We start from the raw sequence: 21,691 nt of genomic DNA, 5'->3' as shown, positions 1-21,691 counted from the left end.
CCCCCGCCTCTGGTCTGGGGCCAGAAAGAGCGGGGTGTTTTTCCGCGAAAACCTGTCCCGATGGCTGTCGGTGCCCTTCCCGCACCCGTCGCCTGAATGCTGCGTGAGGAGAGGCGGTTTCCTAGTTTTTTTCCTCCCGGAGCACCACTCCTCTCCTTCTGATAACTTCATCTGTTTGCATCTTGGGCTGTTCCTTTCTTTCAGCTGTGAATTAGCTGCTGCAGAAAAATGAACTAAATAGGCCCCCGCACTGAGGCTGTTTATCAAGAATTAGATAGGGGGTGAAATCGAGGAAGACTTGAAATCCCTCATTTCCCTTCTCTTCAGGATTAGGGTAAAAATAAGTGTAGAATCCTCTCATATGCTTTGTGTCTGCTGTTTTAAACTAAGTCCCCCTTTCAAGATGTGATGACCTAGCCTCTGAGCATTATGCACTGCGATCTTTAAAAAAAAAAGATTTGTTATTTTTAAATTTTGGTCCAAAGTTCTTTTCCTATTATTGTTCTTTTGTAAGGCTTTGATTACAGTACTCTGAAGTATGAATGCACTCAAAAGAGCTATTAACACCGTGGTAACATTTTTTAGTGCAACATTCTTCCACAGGTAAAGATCCCACTGAGTTGAACTTAATCCCTTTTGATGTTAATAGTATTGTGCACACGTGTATGACTAGAAGGATCGCTGATTGACATAAATGGAGTTGTTTTGAGGGTTTGTCAGCTTAATGATTATGATTTCCACCTTCTGAAATAAATCACTGCCCGAGAACAAGTAATAGCCAGCTAGAATAAACTTAGGTTAAGGTGCTTTGATACCAGCAGTTAGCAAGTAGTTGATTTGGTATGTTTTTTACTTCTTGTAAAGCTGTCCAAGACCCATTTTTCATTAAAATTATATCTATATTTGTTTTAAAGCACATGTATTGATTTGCTTAGCTTTATGGCCTCCTTTTCTGTCTGCTGTCACGGGTGCTTCCAGAGTGTTAGTGAAATGCAACAAGCACGGGTCTACAAAACTTAGCCTTCAGCAAATTCTTGTAAACTTCCATCTGTCCAGTCCTGTAGAAGTTGAAATGAGAAAACGCTTCTTTAAGAGAGATTGTCTAAAAGAAAAGCTGCATCCTTTGGCATCATGTCTTGAACAGCAGAAAAACCGAGTCCCTGAGCTGCAGAGCCAACCAGTTGTAGAACAGAAGCAGTTTCGTGGCACCCTGGGTTACGCAGGAGTGGCCCTGGAAGAGTATTCAGCAGAAGCATTCTGCTTCAGCTGCTGATCTCCCTTACAACAAGTTTCCATTTCTGCTGGCCATGCTGCTTTCTGTCTGCTGTTGACCTCTTGGTGGGAAGTTGAGCCACTTTCTGTTGCTTAAATTGCAACATTCTGCTGAGTTTCATTACCTTTGGGCTTAGAAAATGACTTTGCCTTCAGTTTTTTCAGAGGTTATGGATCTCAAAGTTTCTATCGACAGTTTGTACCTGTGGCAGATGAGCTTGCATTGTAAAAATACTGTTTAAATGGCATAGACAAGACTTTCAAAAACATACATATTCTCTCTGCATGTGCTGATAGTGGAGAAGAGGGGGAGTTCAAACTTTTTAACATCCAAGGCTGTGTGGAATAAACTTCCAGGCTTCGTTCATTTGGAAATAGACCTTTTGTTCTACTTTGATAATTTTCCAGTAACTGCAGTCAATTCATAAAATTTTTTTAGATTCAAGGAGCAACAAAGGTAACATTCTGAAGCTAGTTTGGCTTCTTGATGTCTTAGTGGGGTTTCAATGACAACACTGAAGAGCTCTCATTCAGAGAGGGTAAACTGAAGAATAATTGTATTACTTCTAGTAGCCAGTATGAATATTCTGAATCAGTTTGTGAGTGTTGATATAGGCAGAATATTCATTTTTCATGGGACCAGCTCCTGAGTCATGCCTTTAAAGATGAGGAATGTGGGTTGTAGGTGGAGAATGGAGAAGTGTCTGGGAAGTGCAGACATGTAAAGAAGGTATTGTGGGTCGTGATAAATAATTTAGACATGTGCTCTCTTTAAGTTGATGTTCCAAAAAAATCAAGCTAGGTTTATAAGCAACACTTAAAATATATGGCAAGGTAAAAATTTTTTTCTGTAGCTTGTGCTTGTGGGGTTCCTTTCTGAACTGACATTTCCTTTTGGCATTAATCTGGGAAGCATGTTTTAGTACAAAAGATTGATCTATTTAAGGATTAAAAAGGGAGGGAACAAAATAAAAGGATGGTAGGTATACCTGGATGAGAGCTATGAAAGTATTTGCTGGCAGAAAAAGGATCTAAATGGCTTACATTTTTAATAATTGTGTTTGTAATGTGTAGTGCTACTCTATTGAAAGAGGAAGTTTTCTACATTTTAGTTTACTGTGTGTAAATTTCAGTAGGTTAAAAGTGATTTTACTGTTATAACATATTTGCCGTAAGATATTTCTAAAGCAAGGTTGAATGCTTTCCTGAGGAAGATGTACTGAGTCAAACTGAGGTTTCATTCTGGAACTGGTCTTAAGTAGGGGAGAGTGAGAAGAGGGAAGGTGGGCTGTCTTCCTCATTGTAAGCAAAATTAACCCAAGAAAAGCAGTGTTGGAAAACTGTTCACTGTCTACTCAAGGGCTGGACACAAGAAAGAGGATGGGGGCAAGAAAAGGGGATGTGGAAGCGTGTGATTGTTGTAGCCTGGGCTATACAAGAAGTCAAATTGCATTGTAAGGGGATATTTCTGGCCTTCTAATTTGAAAGTAAAGACTACTTTAAACTTTAAGAGTGCTAGACTTTAAAATAAACTGCTACACTTCTATTTTTTTAAGAGACAAAATCAAAGTGCAAGCTGAATGACTGGGTATGGGGTTTCTTTCCCTTCCTATTTGTCAGGGTGTTCACATTTTTAAAATGTTTATCATTTTAGCACTGTTCAATTTCACTTATCTGGTTTTCTAATTTATTTGGTAGGTTAATTTTTTGGTGTAATTTGGCTCTGAATTATTCCCTTACAGCCAAGGAAGATATTGTGCTGTTATCCAGTTGTCATAGTTGATTGCACTCTACAAATCTTCAATATTCCTACTGGAGTGAAAGGTAACTTGTGATTTATTTTTTTAGAGCAGTAGATTGACTGTATGAATTTACTAGATAGGCAAAATTCTGTGTTCTGTTTCATATTCTCAATTATTTTGGCTGTTGATGTGATAAATTTACATGGCTTGAGCTGTCAGTTTTGTAATATTATCTAGGAAAGAACATCTTCATGATACAGCAAATATTTTGACTTCTACTTAAGAAGTTTGTGATGTACACCCTTCTGTGAAGGTAATTTTACTGGTAACTTATTTCCTCCATAGATTTCACCTTGTCTTTGAGAGCTTTGTAAAGATTTACAGACTAAGTGAAGGCCATATCAACAGAATATTGATTAATTACTATTGGGTAATCCAAAAATAGCTGTTCTGTTTGTCTAGTGAAATGAGAGAAGTATGTTCCATGTATGGTATGAGATTATAGACTTATGTATACTGCAAGTGGGACAGCTCAGCAAGAATGCAGGCTTATTTATTTATTTTAACAGACTTTGGGGGGAAAAAGGTTTGTTTCAGTAGTATCTGATGTCTTAGTGGCACTATACAAATACTGCATTACAGCAGCTCTGTGAGTTGGTGTTGTAAAGGAGAATGTCAGATGCCAACCCTTTGCTGTGCATATCACAGCTGCCTTTGATGGCATAATGTTTCATGACTGGACTGAAGTATGGGATGCTTTGAAGGCCTGACTTAGTGAAGTTGGCCACTTGTGTAAAAACTGATTGGCTCTGCTGAATCTCAGAAGCAGGTAGTAGTATTTTGCTTTTGTGTTTCTTTGGTTGGATTTCTTTTTCTAAAGGAGATAAGGTACTACTACTGTCCATCTCTGTAGTGCTTTTATTAATAGTAGCGTGGCTCTTCAGAGACTTCTTGTGAAGGAGAATTGCAGGAAGATCCTCTCTTCTAAAGCTGGTGACTTTTGTCAGTGTCTAGGGGGTTAACTGGGTGTTTTACTTGATATTGTATCTACCATGGTGCTGATATTTGTCTGTGTCATGGTTTCTCCTCCCTGTATTCTTTCTGAAGGGTGTGATAAAGCCTGTCTTTTAGCTTACCTTGCTGTTACTAAGTCATGCAGCCTGTGTGCTCTGTAAGGTCATTGTTAGAAGATCTTGCCATTAAATAGTAAAATAGGGTTAGCTAAGGACGGTTTAAAGAGATCTGTGGATTGCCATAGTCCATTATGCTTGAATCTTCCCTTTTACTTCTAACATTGTCTGTGTGGTTTTCTGTTTGCAAAGCAGTAGTTCTGGAGAACTGTTTCGTAGCAAAAGATGTTCAGTGACCAGAAAATAAAAATAGACTAAAAAAAAGGCATGGAGTCTCTGAAAGATCAGTTTCATCTTAAATTGCTTGCACTGATGACAAAGCAGAGTTTAACCAAATATTTATTGTTGAAATCACTCTCTAATTAGTAGTGTTGTACAGCTAAATGTAACACCAGATTTTACTGTAATTTGCTGCTATCCAATTACTGTGGCTAGAGAAGTATAGACTGTAACTGTGGTATTCTTTATAGTGGCCTGGATAAGAATTTGACTACAACATTTTAAGAATGTAGAATGTTAAGAGTATGAAAAGCTTCAGTATGTATTTAAAATGCATGATGTGCTCTCTTACCACAATGGAAAATTAGAACAGCTTTTTCTAACTTGAAGTACTCAGTTATCCTGTATATGGGATTTAAAATATATATTCTTAATTCAAGTTTTTGAATTCATACTAGGCAGACCTTTGAATTCTAACTGATTCAGCATGTATCCTCCTACTTCTGAAAATCAAACCAAAATTAAAATCTGGTGATAAAAATGTGCTTGGGTTTCATATTCGTTGAAACATTTTTATTGCTTCCAGCAACTCACAAAAGCAGGGATTCATCAATCAAATATGTCAGAAGTATGTCCTGCAAACTTCTTTGAACATTTCAGTTTTGGATCTGAAAGTTTCAATTTCCAAATACAGTGTTTTGTACTTTGTAGACATTATTTGTAAACAATCGATTTGCTGTTTCCTTAGCTGAAAGAAGCTGTTTCATCCCATTTGGTTTTTCCTTTTGAAGTTGTACTTAAAAGCTGTGTTTAAATAATTCTGTAACTGCTGCTGTTTCATCATCAAGTAATTAAAGAAATATGCCCTGTATAGCACTGATTTTCTGTTAGAGAACTGAATCCTTTTTCTTGTATGGTTTTTTTTGGGTACTTTTCCTGGTAGGGTATTTAATTATTTGACCATGAGTCTGAAATAAACCCAGTGTCTGGAGGGAAGGAGGTAGAGGGAGGGCAGAGTGGGGAACCCACAACCAGAACCAAAGAATGTTGTGGCATTAAATTAATTTGTAAGTCCATGTTTGGTCTTATGGCTGCCTTGTCCCCTCTGTAGACAACGTTTGTCAAAGATCATAGTATATTATGGTTAGAGGCAGCTGCTTGAATCAAGGCTGGGATTGCTACATATCGATGTTACTGCTCCTTCTTTACAAACCCCAGTTGTAAGTGATTTTGGTATTAAACCTGTTTTGAACCTCTAATTATCTCATTAGTTAACTTAAGCTGTTGGGTATTTGGCCTCACTTTCACAGTGTGCTTTCTTGACTTTGTGTGTGTGCTTGAGGATATATTACAGAGAGCAATTAATGCTTAATGAAATTTGTACACTTACAGATTTATTTTTCCTTCCTCACCCCTCCCTGGCCCCTGTTATTTGTTTATACTGAGACCATTGTATTTCCGAGCATGCTGAAATATTTTCATTCTGAAGGGTAAGACATGTTTCTGAAGGCTGAAATTTCATAATCTCCAGATTTAAAAGGTAAAGTAAAACACATAGTATATTAAAACATTGCAGGTTTTTTTTACTTCTGGATTTAGTCCCAGTGACGTTTCAGAAAGTAAGGATGCTATTTAAGTGTCATAGCATAACTGGAGGATAATGACTTAGTGTTGAGGCTGAATAGTTGAGGGTTTTTTGGGGAAAAGTTTACACTGTTACCAGCACATTCTTCTTGTACTGTAGAAGAAATTAATGTAAAAGTGAAGTTAGGAATACTACAGCCCTGTGTTGTAGGTAAAAACATTCTTGGAGGAAAGGTGCCTTTTCCATAGAAATGCTCTGTAAAGTGAGCTCTGTTGCAAGAGAGTTCTATGTTTAAAAACTAAATCCAAAACAAAAATGAATTTGTGCTACAGAACATAGTAATAAATGACAGTGTTCAGACCTGGGGAGAGTGGCAGGGTCATGTGGTCAGTCTAGTTTTAAGAAACCACATATATAACATTGCTGCCCCCTTCATACCCCCTCATATGCCCACTGATTTTAGCAAATTTAGTAAAAAGTACATGACCCTACATTCTGTTTTCCTCCTTAGACCATTACAAGGTCAGTAATCCAAACAGAATATTTGCAGTCTTAACTAGAGACCAGGTATTAAATGTGAGACAGTTACCACTGAAGGAAGAGTTTGTACAACTTTAGCCCTGATATGAAAGGATGACTCTAGAAGCTGCTTTACTTCTTGTCTCTAGTGTATTCTGGACTTCTGTTCCTTTTGTTTCAAAAAGCATTATGAAGCTTTATAAAAACACCCACACATTAGCTGAAGTATATTTTGCCTGAGCTGATTTGTTTGAGAATCTAAGAAATCCAACTCTTTGTCCTGAGGAATCATGAGATTTGATACATTGTCCTAAGAATTAAGAGTTTTATTTACTGCTTGCAATTGGATTTTTAAAGGCTAGTGTCAAAAAGGCAAAATATGTTTCCAGTATATTGGGAGCAAATTTGCTTCGACATTTTTTTGCCTTGATAAAAATGCAGCTTTTTTGCATTTTTTTAGACCTTCTGCTCGGTTTCCCTGATTTTTAATTTAAAAAAAAATTCTTAAATTGTATTCCAAGGCAACACCTACTGTAAGTGTGGTTGTCTTACCATAAAATTACTTAGTGGTGGTACAACATGTCTTGGATAAAGGGCAAGACATGTGCCGTATGTAGCATGTTAACACTTTGGAATGGGACTAGATGAAAACAGTGTTTATTGGGTGAACTGTTTAGTCACTGTCATGAGCCCTAATTTTCTGGCTTGAAACATCTTGTCTCCATAAACTGTTGAAGGATGTTGGAAGATTTATTTGCCTGGTGAAGTTACTTGCAAAAAGGCAATTATGTTGTGGTCCACATATTAAGCTGATTGAAGTCAAAATCAACCTGCTTCATTCTTTTACTGCTCTATGATCTTTTTTTGCTGGTAAAGGATGCTCATTAAAAAAAAAAAAATCTGTGGATCCTTACTGTTCAAAAGCTCACAAGGATGTTCTTGTTTTACTCATATTTAACACAAATCAGTTTTTCTTTAGTGGTTTTGGTTAAACGTTTTAAGACTTGAAGTAGTTATGCTACAGAGATTTTTCTGCACATGTTATTTTTAAAATTCTAAGTGGGTTTTCATGTTGTATGAAGGGTTAACAACAGTACATGACTCTTGCTAGAAGGCTCAGTATGTAAGCAGTTAAACTAACAGCTCAAGACACAACAAGTGATTTTATATTCTGTGACTATTTTTAGATCCTTGGTTATGTCAAGAAGGTGAAAGCATAAGCACTTATTTTGGGAAAAATGTGGTTTTTTTCTGTCTGATTCATTTTGGGTGTTTGGTGATGGGTTTTTTTTCCCTTCTTTTGCCTGCCTGTCTAATACTTTGTTTCAGGTAACTCAGGCAGTATGTTTATATGTGTGCCCTGGTAGACTGATCATGAAGGTAGCAACTCAAATTAAAGGAAAATAAAGTTAAGAGATCCTATTTAATGTAACTTTATTAGTTGCTTAAAAGTGGCTTCTGTAGCTTCTCAAATCTTGCTTGTTCTTTCATCATACTCCCGTTTTTCAGTATAAAATGGAATAAAGATGATCCCTCTGTTTTTGAGAAATAAAGTTGGTTTGTGTGGATGTTTTTTTATGGATATGGAATTTTTGATTTCCTTCAGAGAGCAGCAGCTTCTGCTGACTGGTTTTCAGGTTAAGCCTCCCACCAGTTTGTTGTAACCAGTCTCTAATCTCCTGTTATCTCTATTGGCACTATATGTGATTGTGGGGAGACTGTGGGACAGCGCTGAGGCATCCTGAAGAAGGTTTAGGAATGAAATTTCCCAATTTAGTGTTCCCATTGGAAAACTCCAAACCATGTGCTGCTCACTTACTTCCCTGCCCCCATCCCTTTCCCCTGCAGTGGGATAGAGAGGAGACTTGGAAGCATAAAAGGTAGAGATTGTGGGTTGAGATAAGAGCAATTTACTGGTAATAGTGATGAAATAAGAAAATGAGCAGTAACAGCAACAATATTAATAACCGATTGTACAAGGGAGGTGGATGATTCACATGTGAGTGCTCCCTACATGGAGCCTGGTGAATACCTGACTACACTGCCATACTACATGATGTAGAAGGGACTCCTTCCCCTGTCCCCAGAAAATGATGTGAGGTGGTATAGAATAATCTTTACCTCCTGGCCATGCTTGGCTACTGTAAAAATTAACCCTGTCCTCCCCTTAGTCTATACCATTTATGTCATGCCCAAATCCTACACCTACCAACTATATATGTGTATATATATACACACAAGCATAGGTATCAGTTCAGTAGTCAGTGGCTGTCCCTCCAGGATGTCTGTTGACTTAATTTGGTCTATGACTTCAGCCTCTATATGTTCTGAATGTCTTCCAGGGCAGGAGGGCTGGTGTGCTGCCTGCCGCTTTCAAGCTACATTAGGAGCTTATAACTAGTGTATGTGGAGCAGACCATACTCATTGCCCATGGTAGTTATAGCATACAGTGGCAGTGTCATTCAGCAGCCAGTACTATGAAATTCAATGTTACAGACTGTTCTTACCCAAAAATCAAATCCCTTTGAGGTATACATTGTGTTTCCCCACCCCTCTGCATTACTCACCAACTGCCCCCAGGTCCTTGAACAAAAGCAGTCCCATGGATAGGTTTGTCTTTGCTTCAGACAGGACTCATATTCGTCAAATGCACCACGGAGACTTTATCCCCTTCTATGGTATGTGGGGGTTTTGGTTGGGTGGGACCAGCTCGATTGGTGGAGGCCCTGGTGTTAACTAAACCAGGCAGCCTTTGCTAAGTGTAGATTCCAGTGTTTGAAGGCCCTGTCACCCACTGCTTTCAATTTGGTTTCTAACAGCCCATTGTACTGTTCAGTTTTCCCAGAGGCTGGTGCATGCTAGGGAACAGGATACAACCATTCAATCCTGTGCTCTCTGGCCCTGGTGCCTGTAAGACTATTTTTGAAGTGAGTCCTGTTGTTCAACTCAGTTCTCTGAGGGGTGCCATGTTGCCACAGGACCTGCTTTTCAAGGCCCAAGATGGTGTTTTGGGCAGTAGCATGAGGTACAGGGTGTGTATCCAGCCCTCCAGGGGTTGTTTCCACCATTGTAAGCGTGTAGCACTTGCCTAGGTGTATTTTCAGCAGTGTGATGTAATCATCTGCTGGGCCTCCCCATAGTTACATTTCAGCCATAGTCCACCATACCACAGAGGCCTTACCCACTTGGCCTGCTTGATTGCAGCCCATATTTCACAGTTATGGATAACCTGGGGACTCATATCCATGGTTAAGTCCACCTCTTGATCACAAGCCCATCTGTGTGTTGCATCGCTTCCCTGATGACATGAGGCATGAAGGGTCCACTGAGCCAGAAATTATTCCCCTTTATCTTGCTAGTCCAGAGACACCTGAGACACTTTAATCTCGGCAGCTTGATCCATCTGATCATTGTTGCAATGTTCTTTGGTAGCCCAACTCTTGAGTATGTGTGCATCTACATGACATACTTTTACGGCCAACTTCTTTACCTAGGCAATGATGTCTTGCCACATTTTATCAGCCGAGATGGGTTTCTCCTCTGTGCTGCCAACTGACCTTTTTCCATCGGTCCAGCCAACCCTGGATCATTTGCTGCCATCCATGAGTCAGTGTAGAGGTAGAGCACTGGCTATTTCTCTTTCAGAAATATCTAAAACCAGCTGGATGGCTTTCAGCTCTGCACCCTGGCTTGATTCACTTTGTTCCTCAATAGCTACTGCAGCTCGTTGTGTAGGACTTCATAGGGCAGCTTTCCATTTTCAGTGTGTGGAAGGAACTGTCAGTAAAGAGGGTGTATTGCTTTTCATTTTCTGGTAATTGATTATATGGTAGGGCCTCTTCAGCATCTGTTACATTCTCCTTTGAGGATGATAGTCTGAAATTTTTGCCTTCATGCCAGTTCGTGCTGACTTCCAAGATGCCTGGGTCATTGGGGTTTCCTATCTGAGCTTACTGTGGGATCAACACAACCTGCCTACTCTATGTTATGTCAGTGGCATGATGTGTGGCAGGGACTTCCCCGTTGAACAACCAGCCCAGTGTGGCAGTTGGGGTGCCAGAAGAAGATGTACTTCAGTGCCAGTCACTTCTGAGACAGCTCAAACTCCTTCATAAACTTCTGGTATGTCAGTTGGGGTGTAACAGGCCTGGGATCCTTTGTATCTCTGACTGCAGAAATCATGGGGTTATCCTTGAGTTTTCCTGGGTGCTTTTTCCAGAGACTCCAAGGAAGGACCTTTCTCCCTGGCTATGGTGTAAAGCACATTTTTCACATCTTGTCCTTTCCTGACTGACCCAAGAGCTACTGCATGAACAATCTCCTGTTTAATTTGTTCAAAAGCTTGTTGTTGTTCAGGACCCTACTTGAAATCATTCTTTTTCTGGGTCACTTGATTGAGAGGATTTACAATCTGACTGTAATCCGGAATATTCATCCTTCAAAAACCCACAGTGCTTCAGAAAGCTTGTGTTTCCTTCCTGCTGCTTGGTGGGGACTTGGCTACTATTTTGTTGACCACATCATTGGCAACTGACAATGTCCATCTTGCTGTTCTACTCTTAAAAACTACTTTCCTGGATGCTTCAGGAGCTATCAAATAGTATTATTTGATGGTTCAAGTATGTAACTGGTACTTGAAAAGCTGTGTGGAAATTATTTCACCAAAGTTTTTGGGTGTTGTAGAGGCTTGAGTAACTTTCTTGCATGACAGAACAGTTAGCTTGGTTTTCATCCAGAAACAAAGTTGGAAAGTTTTGCAGTGTTTATGTCTTTAATAAAATTAAAAAGGAACAAAATCACAGAATAGCAACTTTGTCATCTGTCAAAGCAAAGCTTCACAAGTTTTAAATATTCTTACTAGAACAGCAAGATTCTGCTATAATGGGAATTCCACCTGTACTGTTTTTCTAGTTGTTTGCTATTATTAGAGTATTAGCACTTTTTTTTATAAAGGACAATTCTGCCGTTAGATTTTTTGTAAGCCTAAAGTCATAAGTATTTCAATTTTTTCATTAACATAAAGTAAAATTACAGAATTTTTTCTTTAAACATATGTTTGCAGAGCATTATTAGCCTGAAATGGTATGTAAATTATGACAGCATGGAGGGAAAATGTACCACTGTGTAGGAGTGAATTGAAACTGGAGATATTTGGGACATTTTGACTATGATTCATTATTTCTTTGTCTGGTTTGGAGAGCTTAGAGTGTGGCTTTTGTACCTTTGATCATGTCTATCTTGTATGGGCAAACATTTGAATGGCAAATTCAGTCACTAACTATATAGTAATTCTTTTTTCTTCAGTACTAAATGTGAGCTAATTGAAGTAGTGATGGCAGCTCTGTGTCCATGGATCATGCAAGGCCAATGCTTTTGAACTATTTGCTTCTACTGTGGAACCTTTAAAAAGAAGAATGCACTTAGGAGGCTGAGTATCTCTAGTCTGTATGGAGGTTGTGTTAAGCAACAGAAGTTGGGTTTTTATTTTCAGCAGTAGATGTACTGTTGTATGGTTTCTTTTCCCTCTCCTCCATTTCAGTTTATGCTGTAAAGGTGTGGTTCACTGTATTTTTTCTCCCCTTCGTCCTTTCAGCTGCAAACAAGCCCTTTGTAACTTCTTCTCCCCACTTCATTTTCTTCTGTTCTGTCTTTTTTGGTCTCCCCTTGAATTAAAATAATTTACATTTACAAAATAATTTGTAGGACTTTACCAAGTCCTGTGCTGCTGAAGAATTGAAGATGGCTTTTGCTCTGCTAGTCATCGCTGAAGAAACATTTGTAGTGAGTCGAGAGTGGTCTGATGGTTACATGCTGTGAAGTTATGCAAAGCTTTTTGTCTCTGATGAGAGCAGTAGAATGTAGAAACTTGATCCACAGCTGGATTTTTAAAACGCTACACTATTTTGGTATGGAAGGCTTCTTGTTGCTCTATGTGAAAGTGATCACATTCAGGGCTTTAGCTGAAATTGAAGCAGTCACCTCAGAATACTTTCATTAAAAATAGGCAACATAGCTATTGCTGCAATGAGATAATCTAATACAGGCCTTACATCAACATGATTGCAACATAAAGACCCTTACGTGGAACCAAGCGAAGCCGACTGTGCTCACATATTCAGCCAGTGCTTCTGACCTTTCTTTCTGAAAACAGCTGTTGCTCCTTTCACCCGCCTAGGCTAAGGGAGATGCCTGGTTGGCTATTAAGGTGTATCTTCCTTTGCATGAAAAACCTTTCCATTTACTGACCTGTCGTTGTACTTGAAAAGCACTGCCATAGGCTACACTTACTTTTCAATAGCGTGCATCAATTCGCATGACAGAACTGTCTTTGCTGATACCCTGAAGGGCTGGTAATTCTGCAAAGGGCTAAAATACTCTGCAAGAGTTTTACCTCTAATTCAGTGCTTTTCAGCCAAGAGTACTATATTCCGTTTTCAAGTGTGATCCACTGATTTGATTGCAGTTACTTTTTGGAATAATTTTTATGCTTTGTTATGTTGCTGCTTTTCTTCAAAACAGACTTGCAAATTTTAATGTAGAAGTTTTGAAGAACTGAACAGAAAGATCAAACTCTTCAAACTCTTACCTTGCTGCTACACAGGCAGAAGTGATAGCAAGGGAAAAGTCACTGCATGTAGAGTGCATTGTTACAAAGATCCTGGGCTTTGACTTCCACTAACTTTCCATTTCTGATTGCTAAAGAGGGCTTAACTTTTGGGGTGATAGCTAAGAGAAAAGGAGGAATCTAAAGTAGCCTTTTTTTTCCCTAAGTTACCTATGTTTTTTGTTCTGCAGCCTTTGGTATCCTGTTAGGATAAGCTGTACTTATTCCACCTAATGGGTTGATGCTGGTAGTCTTTTTCTCTCACAGCTGGTGGGCTTTCTGGCTGTTTTTGAGCTTCATAGTGCAAGTGGTGATATTTAAAGATCTGACTAGGAGCTAATAGAGAAAGCGAGAAGTAATCAGACTTGCAGTCTGAAGTAACGCAGCATTGCTATGGGTTTGTGCTCGCAAGATATTTGAGGCAGCGTAGCAATGTGTGATCAGTAAAATACTGATCTGTTTCCTGTGAATATTTTTTATTTCCTCTTAATATAGGGGGGCTTTTGACTTAAGCATTTAACTTGGTGTCTAAAATGAAAAGATTTCTGAAACGTCTTTGCTGATTGTTGTTGATATTGACTTAATACTCCTGTTTTTCTTATACAGTATTTAATTAGTAGAATTAATCTCTTCTGATTATGATATTATCATTGCCTACACTAATACCATCTTTTTAAATCGACCTCTCAGTTAAAGTTCTTGCATCAAAATTGTTAGTTATAGTGATTTTCTAGAATCATTACTAGCAGTTCACACGAGGGAGGATGCAAAAATAAAGCAGTAGATAGACATGTGGAAAATAACTTTTTGAGAGGAATTTAATGTCAGGATAATTGTTATTCTTTTATCCTAAAAATGTAGAGGTGGATGGATTAAGAGATTTCTGAACATTTTATAATTATTTTTGGTGGTCTTGTGACTATATTATCTATGTTTGCTCTATAGCTTACATAAGCTTAGGAGACTAGAGTGTTGTTAAGTGTGAGGTATCTCCTGACCTTTCCGAAAAGGTTGAGATGCCATTGAGAGTTCTAAATCAGATCTGCTGAATTCTTGTAATAAGATGTCAAAGACTCTTGACTTTTTTCTCTTTCCCACAGAGTCTGAAATATATTGTAACTTGATTTATATTTTCTTCCAAGTCAAGAAACTTAATCAAGCATCTTCAGATCTACAAAAGTGGCAAATGAACTTGTCTGATGCATTTTGTGATAGATACTGCTAACATAGCCTACTGAACTTGGTATGTTCTTCAAAAGAATATATGTGGAAGTTGGCATAGTTCCCTGTTTGATGCCAAAGTGTTTAATATATATTGTTTATATCTGAAGATGTTTCTGTCTAAGCCATCACTGCATTTTGAAATGGTCCATTGATGCTCAGATCAGAAGTAGATGGACTACCCAGCTGTAAGTCAAGGTAACCTTTTGATTTAGGACATGATACTTCTGTTTCCATGCACAGCAGATGTGTTCTTTGCTTCCAAGCTTAAGAGGTCACTATACCCAGTAAACTGCCACAAATTCTCTGCCTTTGTGACAGGACTACAGAAAGGATGTCATGAGTTATTTGTAATCTGAGGAATTGTTGCTGCCAAAGTTTCAGGGTGACTGTCTAAAGTTTTATGTTAAGTTGCATTCATAACCAGTGTAAGCAGTTTGAATACTTGCAAAAACAGCATAAATATTTGACCAAAATCATCAAACTAGCAATTCAGGAGACAGAGATGGCTTTTCTTTTTAATCTCTAGCATCTTCTTTGCATTATTAGTTCATATACCTGCAGCAGGCGCAGCTTTGCAGCTCTATCTGTGCTTTTATGGTCAGCTAACTATTCACATGTTTGAGTTGCAGATTCTTTGAGTTAAAAGCACAAATTAGTTTGAATTCTGAATGTAATTGTGGTGGATGGGGAGGAGATGGAAGAAACCCAGAATGCAATACTCGTAAGTCCTGCAAGATGAATAAATTTGATTTAGAGATCCCATCCATCTAATAGCAACTGAAATTGGCTTATACTGCTAGATTTTCTTCTGCTAACTTATTTCAAAAGCTTTCTAATAAATGTGGTAATAGTGTGGTAAAAGCACAACACAAGCATTAGAATTTTTAGGTAATAATTTTTTCATGTATTTGAAATATTGTTCCACTCATGTTCTTTCTCCTTTTTCCTTCTTCCATGCTTTTATGCTCAACTATACGATATTCAGTAATAGTTAGAAGTAGTAATATGGGAATAATGGCTTCAAACTGAGAGGATAGGGGTAGATCAGATATTAGGAAGAAGTTCTTTACTGTCAGTGTGATGAGACACTGCAACTGGTGGCTGTTGCCCAAAGATGTTGCGGATGCCCCATCCCTAGAAGTGTTCAAGGCTAGGTTGGATGGGGCCCAGAGTGACCTGATCTAATGGGAGGTATCCCTGCCCATGGCAGGGGTTTGAAACTAGATGACCTTTCAGATCCCTTCCAACCCAAATAGTTCTGTGATTACTGGAACACTAGCCTCTCATAGCTAGTGATAACAAATATGATATTGACCTTCTTGTAATCCTCTTCAGAATTAATTTCAGGTTTACCTGAAAGCATCAGATCTTTAAATATTTAAAAGTAAGTTGTAGTGGAAGAACTTGAAACATGGTCTCCCAAGACATTTTCATGCTCCCCTTTATAACAAAATATCAGCTTTTTTTCCTGCCACTAATAAATGTTTGTCCTGTCAGTACCTCTTTTCTTTGTTTTCTTATATTATTCCCCAAGTATACTTGATGCAGAACCATCCAAATTATCACTAGATAAGTATTTATTTTGATTGGCTGGTAGGTGCTGACTGTAAAGCTAGTAAGGCAAATAAAACAGTTTTACTTACAGCTTTATATTAGATGCTCTTCACTAATTGGGTTTCTTTCCTACCAAACTGGCTTTGCATGTCCTGTATAAATTAAGTATTATTGAGACCTCTGGACCATTGCTAAAGTTGGTTCAAATTGACCATTGAACTTAAACATTACTAGAGAAGAATAACAAACAGATGAGCAGGCAGTATGATTGCATAGGTCTTATTTCTGTTTGAAACATTACAGGCCAACAACTGTAATGTTTCAAACAGCATTCTTGTTGGAGTTCAAAATAATCTTTGCCATCCTGTTCCTAACACATGTGGTGATGGTTGATTCTTGTTCTCGGTTTTCTGAAATCTTTAGCCCTTTTGCTTGCTTTTTACTTTTAAGAATGCTTAATACTTTTTGGTAAAAGTGAGTGTTTGTAGACTGCCTTTTGCTTTCAGGCAAATTTTTGCTGCTATATAAACTCTGTTGTTCATTGGATCATATAATTGTTTGGGTTGGAAAAGACCTTAAAGATTATTGAATCCAACTGTTAGGTTAACACTTCTAAGTCTACCACTAAACCATGTCCCCAAGCACCACATCTCCAAGTCTTTTAAATACCTCCAGAGCTGGTGACAACCACTTCCCTGGGCAGCCTGTTTCAGTGCCTGGTCATCCGTTCAGTGAAGAGATTATCGCTTGCATCCAATCTAAACCTCCTCTGGTGAAACCTGAGGCTCTTTTCCTCTTGTTTTATCGGTTGTTACTTTGGAGGCCAACACTCATCTCACTTACAACCTTTGTTCCAAAACCCATGTCAACTGTTTTGCTGTATCCTCTCTAAGCTTTTATGTTCACTCTGCTGAATGTATCTTATTTAGCAACTGAAGTCTCTGACAGCTTGTTATGAGTGAAAGGTCTTATTTCCTCCCTTTTTGCAAATAGGAAAAGATGTTAACTAGCAGAAGGATGTTGCAAGTTAGGGAAAATACAGTTGTGATCATTACCTTAGTAACACTTAAATAATCTGCTGGGTATCTTTCAGTACTTGGAAACTCTTTGTTAGATTTAAATCACAACTGTTTCTTCTTTGAAAGCCTTATTATGAAAGTAAGAGTTTTCTTAAGTGTATTAAGATTATTTTTGACACAGGGTTTTAACATATATTAGTACCTTCTTCACATCATTTTTTCAACAGATCTAGTGAACATATCGTTAGCTACCTTTAGTTTTTCCTTAATGAGGACTCTTTTGAAATTCTAGCCTTGGTTTGTGTAGTATTTTATAAGTATCACTCATGTTAATATACTAAATAAATTACTGAACATTGCCATGCTACAGTAATGAAGTAAGCTTGAGTGCCTCAGCCTTATACTGTTGTCTGTTGCTTGATTCCCTGACCCACAAATTTTCCTTTTCTACTTACTTTGGCCTTTTTAAGCAACAGAAGCTATCCTTCAACTTATATGTATCCAGTAGTGTAATTAAGCTCTCTGACATGGAAAGTTTGTAGCAAACTTTCCTGGTCGTTTTAACTAAGGGCACGCCATGATTCCAGTGTAAAACTCCTAATCCTTCACAGGTATTCCCTTGCTGTTTCCAGCCGGGAGAGAACCTACTGGTATAGCATGCTGTGGAGTGAGCCCAGCAACAACTGGGACTATACCAACCAAAAAATCCAGCCCTCCAATATGTTTTGAAGTGTTTAATGAGTAACAGGAGGCAAAGACTCTCTTAGATTCCAAAACTTGTCCTGGTGATTGTCATCTGAGTTGCTAAGAAAATACAGAATATGCTTGATCAAATGAACTGAGTATTCCAGGCAGAGAATTAACTTAGCTTCTTTTAAATGTGGAAGGCGTGCTGTTTCTTTTTCTCTGGCGTTAAGCATGTGGGAAAGAAGATCATTTCTAAGCAAAGGGAAAAGGAAATTGTCTCATATTTATTAAATCTTTTTCCTATCAGGAAGTATGCATCAGGATTATATGCTTGGCAAGCAAGAGTACATATTTTGGCACATTTTTCTCTTTGTAACTTTAACAGCCTGCCAGCATTGCAGGCAACACTAGCAGCAGTCTGTGTCCCAGACAGTTTTGATTATAAATCCCAGTCTCTGCAGCAGGGCAGAAAGCTCTATGGGGATGGGTACTATTTGGTCTCCTTGTTTCCTTTTCCTTCCCTAGTGCACTGGGGAAAGAAAGGGTAGGGGATAGATGGAGAAGGTAAGATTATGGTCTTGCTTCTGTTAAGCCCCCCTGCATCCTAATTTAAATATCCTGTGAATAAATAACATGTCTAAATTTGAGGAGAGTCCAGGCTTGTTGTGATGGAACTGATGGTCTGCAGTCTAATTGTATCTGAAAGATCTCCAATAAACCATTGTTTGAGTGCACCAACCCCCAGAATTACAAATGGCATTGCCCACACAGGCATTCCAGAAATTGTGGACACAGTCTTTTCTTGCTTATAAAACGAAAAGTTAAAGGGTAAATCTCTTTTTTGTTGGGACCAAACATAATTTTGTGAACTTTAATCCTCCGTCAGTGCTCAGACCTGTACTGCTAGCTGTGCCATTTGAGGTGACAGTGACTTCCCCACTTACACAAGAACAGGGAAAAAATAGCTGAGCATAGTTATGTTTGCTGTGAAGACTTTCTGTGAGAGTGATGGCCATGCTGCTGAAATAACTTAGATCTTTTAAATGAAATAAAACTGAAGTGTGAAGAAAGGCAAGTGAGGAGAGTAGATGTCCTTGTATGGGAAAGATTCTGAGGAAAAGGCTGGATGTCCAGCTATCCTTTGGTTTTCAAGAAGAGTTTAGTACCTTTAGTGCTTGTTTTTTTCACATACCCAAATTGTTTACATAAGCATGCTTAATAAGGTAGCCAAAATGTTACATTAATACAAGTTTGAGTGTTATGTCAACTTCTTGTTCTTCCAAGTCATTTGAATAGAATACAGTTCTGAAATTTTAAGGGAACATTCCATCTACAAATCCATTTTATCATCATTCTGTGGAATGAATATGAAGAGTAGCAAATCATGGAATTTCATGTGTCTTTCCAAATTAGGAAAGCAACTTTTATTGTATTTAAAATTTACTTTAAAATGTTTAAAGCTTACATATTAAAATCTAGGATATTTCCTTTAATATTAAAGTTAGTGTTTTTAGTGGATGGGAGAGAAATGTGTAAGGAATATTTTGAATAATTTTTGGATTGTAAACTGATTTTATGAAGCAGTTAAGTTACATATTCAGGTTTTGCTTAAAATGTGATGTTTTTCTGCAAAGATTTTTTTAAAGCCAGTCAGTTTTCTCTAACATTAAGGAGATTTTAAGTTAGCATCTTAGCAAAAAAAAATGGAAGCTTATCTGTTGACATTCTTTTTAACTTCATGTAAGCTATATATTGTTGTCTGTTTTTATGGCATGTAAGTTTCCTGTGTGCCTCTTTGGTTGTGTGAAATGCCTGAGCCCATATTGTTGGTGGTCTTAGCTTAGTTTTATCACATATCTGTTCGTCTGTGGTTTGATCTCAAATGTAGCTTTTTAAGTCTGGAACAAGGAAAGGTGAAGTTACAAGGAGTGAAAACTTTGGTTACTGTGCATATAGAAGCTACTCTCTGTAATGCAAAGGAATTGGATGAACAAAACAAATTATTTATTTTTTCTCAAGGACAAACTGAAGTGCTGCGGATAAAAGTACTCTTGAAATAACTGCAGTCTTCCTCAGTTTCCTTGTATCTGTCACATGTGAAGTGTTTTGTATCTTTTTAGAATCACAGTATTGCAGGAGACTTTGTCATGAATTTTTTTTAATCTAGCATGAAACCTGAAGTTGAGTTCATAACATCACAAAAGTGTCTGAGCTGTTTCCTGAAGATATTTTACAAGACTAGATTTCTCTATACAGAGATTCAAGAAGTGGATTCCCAAAGCCAGTACCACAAATTGTGGAGATTGGTCTTTACCTCTAGGTATCTATCCTGAGTCAAGGATCCTGAGTCTCATTTCTGAGGACTTGGTATTTCACAAGAGATTGTAACCATAAGCAAGGAAAAAAAATTACATTATTGTTACTATTTGCCTTAATTGTATCATATAGACATTCATTGATTTGCTATTAATTAGCAGAAAAGTGTTATTGTTGATTTCACAGACTAAATCTCTATTTTGTGTATAGCATGTTAACAAACAGAAAGGTTTGATTACTTGTTATAATGCCTTTGCCAGCAGTTCTTAGTTTAGGAAACTTCTGCCACTGTACACACTTCTGCATTCCCTGTTTTCCTTACCACACTAAGAGACTGGTGCTTCAACTTTCTGCACACATCCCACAGAAAGATTGTCCCTTGTTTATTTCCATTAGGTGTTTAGGTGGCTTCTCCTTAAACAACATACCTGAAATAGTTCATTTTAGATATCAGCTGGGGAGTCACATATCAAACCAAAATTGTAATGAGCAGTTGTAGCCTTACTAGGTGGTACCTAACATCCTTCTTCCAGGTATAGAATTGCTGTTCATTCAGTTTGTTAAAAATTGACTTGGTTAGGAATGGGCACACTTGATGTGCATTGTAATGAAAAGTTGAATGAAAGAGCATTGTAAACGATTTTTTGGGGGGGGGTACCAAATGGGGCAAGATTTAACTGGATGGATACCATAATTTAAAATATGGTGCTATCTTATCTACCAATTCAGTCATGCACTTGTTTGGTATTCCTGAATGAAAGAAACAATACTTACTGCTTTAACAATGCACAAAAATAACTATTTGAAATTATTACTGAAAATACTTTATGCTATGACATAGTTCTGGTTAAGCTGCAAAGCTCTTAATGACTGACAGATCGTAGAGAATAGTGGAGTACAGTTTTTAAACACTTAAAGAATGAGCCTATGGCTGAGAAGTACTGGCAAGTTGTAGATATTGCAGATACCAAGAAGAGTGTTGAAGGAAAATGCAGATGTCATACAATGTTTTTTAAAATATATATGCATGCCCTGAGTCTCTGTAAAATGCAGGTAGCTGATGGCAACAGTTCAGTTAGGTATAGCTGTAAACAGAGGGACAGCTGTAAAGGGATGAAGAATTTACAGTATAGCTTTGAAGTGTAATTGCAAGCTTAATGCAGAAGAATGTCTCCTGAGGCACTTCAGGAGGTTCAAGTGAAATATTTCTCAGTGAATTTAGCAGTAGCTGGAAACAAACTAACTTCTTGTTTCGTTTCAGTAGTAGTAGTAGCAGCCTGCTTCCTTTCTCTACCCACCCTCACCCCCCGCCAAAGAATGAAGTTTAACTGAAATGCTTAGTGTATACCCCTGTGAGGGCTCATTGGAATGATTAAACAAAGGTTTGCCAAACAGCTGGGGTTTTATAATCCAAAGTTAATGTTGGGGACAAAGTCATAGTTTTAGTGTTTTTGGAAGGAGGAGGTATAAACAAAATTTGCCTTTGTTGTACGCTTTGCTTAACAGTTTTTGTCACTGAATTGATCTGTAGGTGGGGGTGATAGAGGCAGCAAAACCTCAGCCTAAAATCAAAGGATACGATTCTTTGGGTGGGGGCTCTGTTTTGTCTGCTTTGGTACAAAGGCTGCGTGAATAGCTGAGGGTGCTAATGCTGAGTGTGTCTGCAGCCCACTGCTCTGCCTCTGCATCCTGCCCTGTCCTGGCATTTATGATGGTGAGGCAGGGTAAGACAACTGCGTGTTGTTGCAATAGCTCTCTGTTGCGAAAGGCAGAGGCAGGCTAGAGCAAAGCTTAATTCCTGCAGTTTCCTTAGCTCTGT

The 21,691-nt window shown here is 38.1% G+C and overlaps 1 protein-coding gene across 1 annotated transcript in view; it reads left to right on the top strand.

The window, feature by feature from the left end:
* The first annotated feature begins 2,984 nt into the window (after positions 1 to 2,984).
* Positions 2,985 to 21,691, top strand: part of EPB41L2 (erythrocyte membrane protein band 4.1 like 2) — a 109,880-nt gene continuing 91,173 nt past the window's right edge. The window contains exon 1 of the mRNA XM_017739432.1: positions 2,985 to 3,096. The gene's annotated coding sequence lies outside the window, so the exon portion shown is untranslated. The remainder of the gene's footprint in view (positions 3,097 to 21,691) is intronic.

This window comes from Corvus brachyrhynchos, unplaced genomic scaffold (genome assembly GCF_000691975.1).
Source record: "Corvus brachyrhynchos isolate BGI_N302 unplaced genomic scaffold, ASM69197v1 scaffold14, whole genome shotgun sequence".
NCBI classification, from domain to species: Eukaryota; Metazoa; Chordata; class Aves; order Passeriformes; family Corvidae; genus Corvus; species Corvus brachyrhynchos.
This window is presented reverse-complemented; position numbering and strand designations above follow the sequence as displayed.